Consider the following 9,813-nt stretch of genomic DNA (forward strand, 5'->3'; position numbering starts at 1 on the left):
GCTGAAGGAGCATGGCACTTGAAGTTAAGAGACCTAGGCTCAGTCTTAGTTCCAGCACATATTTGCTCTATCAAAGCACGGACACTTCTTTCTTCCTTGAGCTTCAGTTTCCACATTTGCAAAATGGAGGCAGTAGTTGTAGTTTTTTTCCTAACAGGATTGTTGTGTGCAGAGTGCTTTGAGACGTGAAGGTAGTTTGGGGTATCCCCCAAGCTATTAAAGCTTAAAATGGCACAAAGACTTAAAATGCCTTCGTTACAATTTTTAATAGTTATTTTCATTATTATATAACTGAGACAAATTGAAGAGGAATTTTTGCATTCCAATATCCAGAGCACACAAGTTAGAGAAATGTACTTGTCTTCTCAGTTATCCAGGTAGACTTCATAGAGGAGGGGAAGTTTCAGGCTATGTTTTACCAATTAATTAAATACAGATAGGGAAGACATACCTAATTCCTTCCCTCCTTTTTTCTCTTCCTTTCTCTTAGGGACTGCTCTTGGGAAAATGAAAGAGGAAGTAGGATGCACATTCTTCTGTAGAATAGAAGCCAGGATTCCAAGGGTGGTGAATAGAAAAAGGGAACTTCCCAAGAAGGAATGATAATAATAGCTAGCATTTAAGCAGCACACTAAGATTTTCAAGACACTTTATAGACCACTCATTTTATCTTCACCATAACTCCAGGAGACAGATGCTATTATTATTTCCATTTTACAGATGAGAAAACTTGAGGCAAACAGGATTAAGTGACTTGCCTAAGGTCATATAGCTAGTTTTGAGGTCATATTTAAGCTCAGGTCTTCCTCTCCAAGCCAAGTGCTTTATCCACCGAGCCACCTGGCTGTCCCAGAATGGCAATTTATACTAAGTTAGGGAGAAAGTGGAATTTAGCATGCTAAAATTAGCAGCTGAATTTATACAGTGCTTTAATGTTAGCAAAATGCCTTCTTCACATGGTGAAACTATTATCCCATTTTATAGATGAGGCATTTGAGGCATAAAGCTGCTGGAATATGAACTCAGCGTCATGCTGCATTTGTTAGAATGGGAGCTCTTGAAAAGCAAGAATCATTTCTTTAATTTGTATCCCCTCTGGTCTGTACATAGTAGACTCTCGATATTTGCTTTGTCCTTCAGTGATTAATTTATTCAAGGCTTGGGGATATGGGGACATTTGTGTCCTGTGCTTGTATGGACTTGAGAAATCAAATCAAGTTTTGTTTTGTTTTGTTTTTTTTCTCCAGAGAACATTGGCACTAGAAGGTTATCTGGTAAAGAAAACTTGACAGAGCAGCTTACTGTCTCCTCCGTTCATTGTACAGATGAGGAAACTGAGGCATTGTTAAGTGACTTGCTCAGGGTCATCCAGTTAGTGAATGTCTGAGGTCAGATTTGACTTGAGGGAATAAGTCTTCTCTCCTGGAGGCCTGGCACTGGGCTAGGCCCCCCTCCTAGCTGCTTTGGGCTTCTTCATTCCCTGTAAGGCTTTTTCTGGAAGATTGAGCTGGCTCCTTTCCTATTCCATAGGGTCTTTTTAGATGTCCCAGGTAGGGTTTGGCCATCCCTCTTTTATCAGGGCCTTCTTTCAGCCACTTAGCTCCCACCGTCACCACCCATACACAGTGTGTTTCTTCCCTCATTCTTCCTGTTTGGGGTTCAGACCTATGATTTCTGAGTTAGACCAGAAACAGGATGCCAGCTGCCTTGAAACTCCAGGAGTCCCCTAGGCTTCGAGAGCCTCCTTGATTTCTCACACGGCCACATGGCATTGCAGATGGGACTCCAGGCCTCTTGATTCCCCAATGCTGACTTGTGGTCCATTTGACTTACTTTTCTAATTTGCTGAGTGACACCTTGGCCAGAATACACAGTTATGGATGGGAGGACAGTCTGATGACAGATCCAGCTAAAAAGAGTACACTTTTTCACATGCACTATGGTGGCAAGAGCATGGGACCTGAAGATCCAGCTTTGACTCAGCTGTGTGATAATGGGCAAGTCACTAGTCCTCCCTGAATCTTGGTTTTCTCAAATGTAGAGTGAAAATATTTTCAATACTGCCCTCATGAGGTTGTTGTGAGGAAGGTGTTTCATAAGTGTTTTATTATCAGATTATAAGAGAAAAGTTGTTGTGAGGAAAGTGTTTTATTATCAGGTTATAAGAGAAAAGTGACTTTAACCTTGGGTTTCATTATCTCTGCTGTTTCCTCAGTTTGTTTCTTCCACTCTCTCACTAGAGCCCATAACAATAACAGTTGTCTCCATTTCTGCTTTTTCTCTTTATAGCATCCTATATCTGCTTTCTCATTATTTCCTTTGCTTCCTCATCTGTTATCAGGATGTTCTACCGTGGATTCATGCTTCTTTTTTCTCTATCATCTGTCATACACTACATATGCAGTGTATCTCCTAAAATGCCATTCTCCCTTTTCACTATTGTTGTTTGTTGCTCCTCTGTTTTTAAACCGGCCTTCAAATTATTTGCCAAACTACTACCACATTATAGAAAGAAAAATAGGGAGAAACTCCTAGACCACTTTCAGTTCTCACACTTTCTTCAGATACTTGTCCCTTTGGGTTACTCTCAAAGGGAGTTGGGGTACATAAATGCTGAGGAAGAACAATCCAAGCTTTGCTATGCTCCCTTATTAGTAAGGTCCACCTCTCAAGAGAGAGAAGTCTGTATGGCTACCTGGCCTGTGCCAGGATCCATAGACACCAAAGAACTGGTACCACACTGGGGTGATGGGATAGTATCAAAACCATTGTGAGCCTGATGCCTTATGGACCTGGAGCAGTAGCAGATTAGGTAGTAATGAGAGGCCTGCAGCCTTAATGAGATAAAAAAGCAAGAGAAATAGCTAGAACCTAGGAGAAGGAGGAAGTGCCCAGATCTCCCTCATCCTTAACATTCTTTCCTTAAACCCTGGAGATACCCCAGGATATCATCCTATATCTCTCCTCCCATTCTCAGCCAAACCCTTTGAAAAGGCTATCTACACTAACTGCCTCCACCTCTTCTCTAGTCACTGGTTCTTTATGCCATCTGACTTTTGATCTCTCCCATCAATTAAAACTTCCCTAATCAAACTTACCAGTGGCCTCTGAATTGCCAGATCTTATGTTCTCTTTTCAGTGATTCTAATTTTCTGATCTGCTTAATTTGATACTCTTGGTAGGCCTCTTTCCTGGATGTTAGATTTCTTTTTGGGGGTTTTGTAACACTTTTCTTTCCTGGCTCTCTTTCTGTCTGACTGCTACTCCTCATTCTCCTTTCCTGGCTCGTCATTCATATCACATCTCCTAACTGAGGTTATTCCCAAACGTTCTCTTAGGCCCTCTTCTCCTTTTTGCCTCCTAATATTTCTCGGTATGTCTCTTTCCATCTGTTTCTCATCTCAGAAGCTCCCATATGCTTAACTATCCCCTCTATACTTACTGATTCACCTTCTGTATTATTAAACCTATAGGGTCTTTTAAGGTAACCAAGAGCATAGAGGGAGAAGAGGAGAGGACCTATGTAGAGGGCCAGTATAGTTTCCCATGTTCATAAATTCAGTTTTTTATTGGACAGAGCACTGACATGAGTCAGTGGATTTTATTTACTTATTTTTAGAAATACAAGCCTGATACTAATATTTCCATTATTCTTCTGTGGCAGGAGTCAAAGGTTTTGTGAGAGAGGTCCCCAAAATTGTGTATCAGGAACACCTTACTAGCTATATGAACCTGGGCAAGTCACTTAACCATTACCTGCCTCGGTTTCCTCATCAGTAAAATGAAGGTAAATAATACCTACTCCCTGGGGTTGCTGTGAGACCTTGAATGAAGTAATATTTGTAAAGCACTCTGCATTTCTTAAAATGCTATCATCATTATTATTATGCTCAATTCCTTATGTTCTCTCACCCCACTTTTCTAATCATTTGTCAGACCTTGATATTTCTTCTTTCATAACATCTCCCACATGTGATCCCTTTCCTTACTCGTACAGCCTCTTCCTCAGCTCAGGCTTTCCTCACCTCTTGTCCAGATTTTTGTAACAGCCTCCTAATTGGCCTCCTTACCTTGAATCTCTCACTACTCTGACTTTCCTGCCAAAGTGATTTTGACCATGTTACTCCCTCCATTGGATTCCTCTTGCCTCAAGGAAGAAATGTAAATTCCATTTGTTTAGTTTGTTTTGTTTTGTAATTGGTCCCTCTTTCTCCCTCAAGCAACTGAGCATTAGCTTGTAAGGGGTCTGAGGGCCCTTTGTGGAAGAGCAGAATGAGCCAAACACTGACATTCTTGGGGATTCTCTGGGTGGAAATATGAGTCAGTGGATTTTATTTACTTATTTTTTTTTTTTAGAAATAAAAGCTTGATACTAATATTTCCATTATTCTTCTGTGGCAGGAGTCAAAGGTTTTGTGAGAGAGGTCCCCAAAATCGTGTCTACCTCCTATCCTACTGTTTATTACCTTGGAAGCTTTGACATGCTGTTTTGGGCCTGAGCTGGTATGCTCTTCCTTAGGTAGCCTCTCCTACTTCCAGCCCTCACAGTAATGGTGCCAAACTTAATCAGATTGCCTGATTGCCTTGGGGCTGCTGTAGCTCATGTCAGAACTCCCAAACTCAGGTGACCTACCTCCCTTCCCAGCTGCAAGAATTTAAGCATGTACCACATCTCTGTTTAGTTTTTAAAACCCTATACAACCTGGCTCCAACCTCATTGGACATTATTCCTTTTCTCACATTCTGCAATCCAACCAAACTTTTCGCTCTTTTCCTCATTCCAGAAGCCCTATCTCCCATCCCTGTAACTGCATTTGCCACTCACTCCCACCTTATCCCTGCCTCATAGTGTGTGCTTTTCTTCTATTAAGGTGCAGCTCAAGCACTATCTGAAGCCTTCCCATATCATTCATCCTGTTTGTTTCCTCCCTTCCAAACTACCTTATATTTAATTACTTTGTATATCATATGACTTATTCACTATGTATTTATATTGTATATATTTGTATACAGTATATACTTGTTGCCTTCTCATGATTTAAATCCCTTACAAGTAAAGATTGTTTCATTTCTTTATACTTATGTTCTCAGTGCTCACTATGATGCTCAGCACAAATAAATACTGATTGCTTGTTTCCTTGATTGATTGACATAACCTTGACTCAGAGAATTAAAAGGGGCAGATGAAGTATTAAACCACAGGCACTGAGGAACAAGAAAGCTTAGAACCACAATGTACAGAATGTTATAGGATCAAAGGGAACAAAACACATCTTCCCTAAAAAACATTAAGCTTTATGAGGGCAAGCATTTCTCAGGTAAGCTGCTTATCTGCTCTGAACATAGCAGGTATTTCTGTGTTTCTTGAATCATATTAAAGTAAACTGAATTTTAAACAACATGAATAGACATCCAATTGGGAATTTTCATTAAAGGGTCAAGGTAAAAGGTCAGAGCTTAAATCAGAGAGACAATTCTAAGGGTAGAAATTTAAAATTCATGAATCAATAATCACAGGCAAAATAATACAACAACCCTTTGAGGTCAGCATTTATTAAATGCCTTCTTTGTACCAGGCACTGTGCTAAGTACTGGAGATACAAAACGAGTCTGAAGGCAGTCTCTTCTTCCAGGAGCACACAATGTAATGGGCAAGATAAACAGGGGCAGCTAGGTGGCGCAGTGGGTAGAACACCAGCCCTGAAGTCAGGAGGACCTGAGTCTAAATCTGGTCTCAGACACTTAACACTTCCTAACTGTGTGACCCTGGGTAAGTCACTTAACCCCAATTCTACCAACAACAACAACAAAAAGACAAACACATTTGAATAACAAGCAATATAAATAGGAAATAATCCAGAGAGGGAAGGCACTAGAATTGAGGGGCTAGGAAAGGCTTCTTATGAAAGACAAGCTTTTATCTGGGACCTAAAGAAAGCCTGAGAAGCCACAAGGAGGGAGAGCATTTTGGGCACAGAAGATAGCCAGAGAAAATGCTGGAGCTAAGAGAGCTCAGCAGAGCCAATATTATCATCCCCATTTTGGAAGGAAGAAACAAGAATTGAGAGGTCATGTGACTTGCCCATTGTTTTATATATATATCTGAATAGGTCAGATTCAAACTCAGATCTCCCAGCTCTATGTCCCTCCTCTCAATCTGTCAGAATTGCTAATTGAAGTGATCATTTAAGATGTAAGTAGTGGTGGAGATTGAAGGCACAGGACTGGTTTCTAAACCTGACACTTCCTGCTGTGTGACATTGGCCAAGTCACATGTTCTTTCTACATCTCAGTTTTCTTCTAAAATGAGGATGTTGTACTAAGTGATATATAAGTATCCCTTCCAGCTTTAAGTCTGTGATATCACTGTATCTTAGAGACCATTCAAAATAATTTTTTTCTTGAAACTCATCTGTGTGTGTGTGTGTGTGTGTGTGTATGAGAGAGAGAGAGAGAATCAGTTTCCCTGTTAAGTAAGTATCCTAGTGAATATAATTGCAGCAGATAAAAATTCTAGACCTGAAGCTTAGAAAGACCTGAATTCAAATACAGCTTCACACACAAGCTGTATGACCCAAAACAAGTCACTTCATCACTGTCTGCCTCATTTCCACATCTGTAAAATGGAGATAATAGCATCTACTGTTATGCCACAGTTCCCTTTTAATGTCCTGACCCAGTTTCCCTTTTTGTCTTATTTAGTTACTCTGCCTCAGGTTATAACCTTTCCCTCTTAATGTTTGATGAGATAAAGATCTATAGTTGCTCTGCCCCAAAACCCCAGACTATAATTATTCCCTCTTAAATGGTTGATGAGATGAATGTTTTATATCTTTAGGTTATAATCATCCTTTTTTTAAAAAATATTAATAAAATTTAATTAAAACAATATTTTACACTTCTTACAAGTATTGGTTTTGTTGTTTGCACGTCAGAATTAAACCATATACAGCACAAAATCCCACAAAATTTTTCATTATACAAATATAAAAGTTTCAACATTATAAAAATTTGATTAAGACTAGGCAGTAGAATCATATCATTATCCAGTTGTGTAGATCAACCTTGAACTTAAAAAGCAAGAATTAGTCCTCTTTGAAACATGATTTTCTCTGCAGTGTTCAGAACCTATAATCATCCTTCTTAATGTTTGACAGGATAAAGTTCTATCCATTTTAGACATCAGTAGACTATCAGTAACCTCTCCAGTACCTCCCTCCATTAGGTTATCCCCATCCAGGTACCTCCCCCATTATGTCATTGTTCTTGTTATCCTATAAAAATCTTACTGTCCCAATACTCAGGGCTGGATTCTTTGAGACGATAGTCTCATCCAGCCCTGGGACCAAACATGGATCCATTTGGTCCCAGTATATCTCTCCATTTCATAAATTATTAAATTGTTCTCTAATCTCTGTCTTGCTCAGTTTCTCTGACATTACACTACCTCCCATGGTTGTTATGAGGATTAAATGAAATAAAATTTGTAAAGTGCTCAGCACAGTGCCCATAGGCACATAATAAATGCTATGTAAATGTTAGCTATTATAACCATTATCTTTAATGACTGATAATCACTAATAGCTCTGGATTATCAATGTCATTTGCTTCTACATAGTCCTGGAAACACAGTCTGCTGGTAAATGTTTAACAAATACCTGGCATGAGGAGTGAGGGTAGATGTATAGATTTATACAGCACATTTTGAGTTTTACAGATTTGCCAATTTCTGAAGTATAAATGCTTCATAATGAAAATGTAATAAATAGCAAGAATTTAATACATTCCTGCTTGGAGATACAGATGTAGTAAGAAAAAGAGACAAGGTCCTGTACTGACCTTAGCATATCTCCTTGAATTGGCTCTAATTTTTTTTTTTTTAAACTAGATTTTCCCATCTTTTTCACACTGAAAGTGCAAGAGCTGAGTCCCATTCTGAACTTTACCATTTCTGTGGGGGACCAACTTGACCTTCCATAGGCCACCTGACCATTTCCCATATTGAAAGCTCACTGTATTGATGCCAAACTTACTTAGTTCACAGCCCATCAGCAAAGCCCCATAGCTTGGAACTCCCAATCCCTATTGATCCACTAGCCTCAGCTTCCCCAGTAACAAGCATTACAGATCTTTACTACCATGTCCATACCTGGAAATTGCTTTGAAAAAGAATTAAAGCCCAACTCTCAGTTTATATAATGTCCTTGTGATTATTCTCCTAAAAATGAAGGGCATTCAAGAGCAGGACCAGGAGATCATTATATACTTCAACAACAATACTATATGATGACCAGTTCTGATGGACCAGGCCATCCTCAGCAACGAGATCAACCAAATCATTTCTAATGGAGCAGTAATGAACTGAACTAGCTATGCCCAGAGAAAGAACTCTGGGAGATGACTAAAAACCATTACATTGAATTCCCAATCCCTATATTTATGCACACCTGCATTTTTTATTTCCTTCACAAGCGAATTGTACAATATTTCAGAGTCTGATTCTTTTTGTACAGCAAAATAACGTTTTGGTCATGTATACTTATTGTGTATCTAAGTTATATTTTAATATATTTAACATCTACTGGTCATCCTGCCATCTAGGGGAGGGGGTGGGGGAGGGGTAAGAGGTGAAAAATTGGAACAAGAGGTTTGGCAATTGTTAATGCTGTAAAGTTACCCATGTATATATCCTGTAAATAAAAGGCTATTAAATTAAAAAAAAAATGAAGGGCATTCAAAATAAATGCATTTATAAAAGTCATATTAAAAAGTACTACTGATGTTGCAAAAATGTTTGTAGTAGCCCTTTTCGTAGTGGCTAGAAACTGGAAATTGAATGGATGCCCACCAATTGGAGAATGGTTGAATAAATTGTGGTATATGAATGTTATGGAATATTATTGTTCTATAAGAAATGACCAGCAGGATGAATACAGAGAGGCTTGGAGAGACATAATAAACTGATGCTAAGTGAAATGAGCAGAACCAGGAGATCATTATACTCTTCAACAACAATACTACATGATGTTCATTTCTGATGGACATGGCTATCTTCCACAATGGGAGGATCCAAATCAGTTCCAATTGCTCTTTAATGAACAGAACCAGCTACACCCAGAGAAAAAACACTGGGAAATGAGTATGGACCACAACATAACATTTCCACTCTTTCTGTTATTGTTTGCTTGCATTTTTGTTTTTTTTCTTCTCAGATTAGTTTTACCTTCTTTCTAAATCCGATCTTTCTTGTGCAACAAGATAAATACATATATTGTATTTAACATATTTAATATGTATGGGATTACCTGCCATCTAGGGGAGGAGGTGGAAGGAAGGAGGGGAAAAGTTTAAACAGGAATTTTTGCAAGGGTCAGTGTTGAAAAATTACCCATTTATATGTTTTGTATATAAAAAGCTATTTTTTTAAAAAGGTAGAAAGGCAAAGAAAAAAAAAAAAGTAGTAGTGATGTTTTCCTTCCTCCTTCCTTTCCTGTCTCCCTAATACTAATAATAGCCTACTGTGTTTTGTTCTAAGCAGCTGTGACTCTTACCGTTGAGGAACCACATAGATTCCAGGAGTCCTCAAACTTTTAAAATAGGGGGCCAGTTCACTGTCCCTCAGACTGTTAAGGGCCGGACTATAGAAAAACAAAAACTTTGTTTTGTGGGCCTTTAAATAAAGAAACTTCATAGCCCTGGGTGAGGGGGATAAACATCCTCAGCTGCTGCATCTGGCCCACTATAAAGAGCAGAGAGGCCACAAAGTTCTCCAGTTGAAGGGACTGCAAAATAAACTGGACAGCATCAAAACAT

This window comes from Sarcophilus harrisii, chromosome 3 (assembly GCF_902635505.1).
Source record: "Sarcophilus harrisii chromosome 3, mSarHar1.11, whole genome shotgun sequence".
Lineage (NCBI taxonomy): Eukaryota > Metazoa > Chordata > Mammalia > Dasyuromorphia > Dasyuridae > Sarcophilus > Sarcophilus harrisii.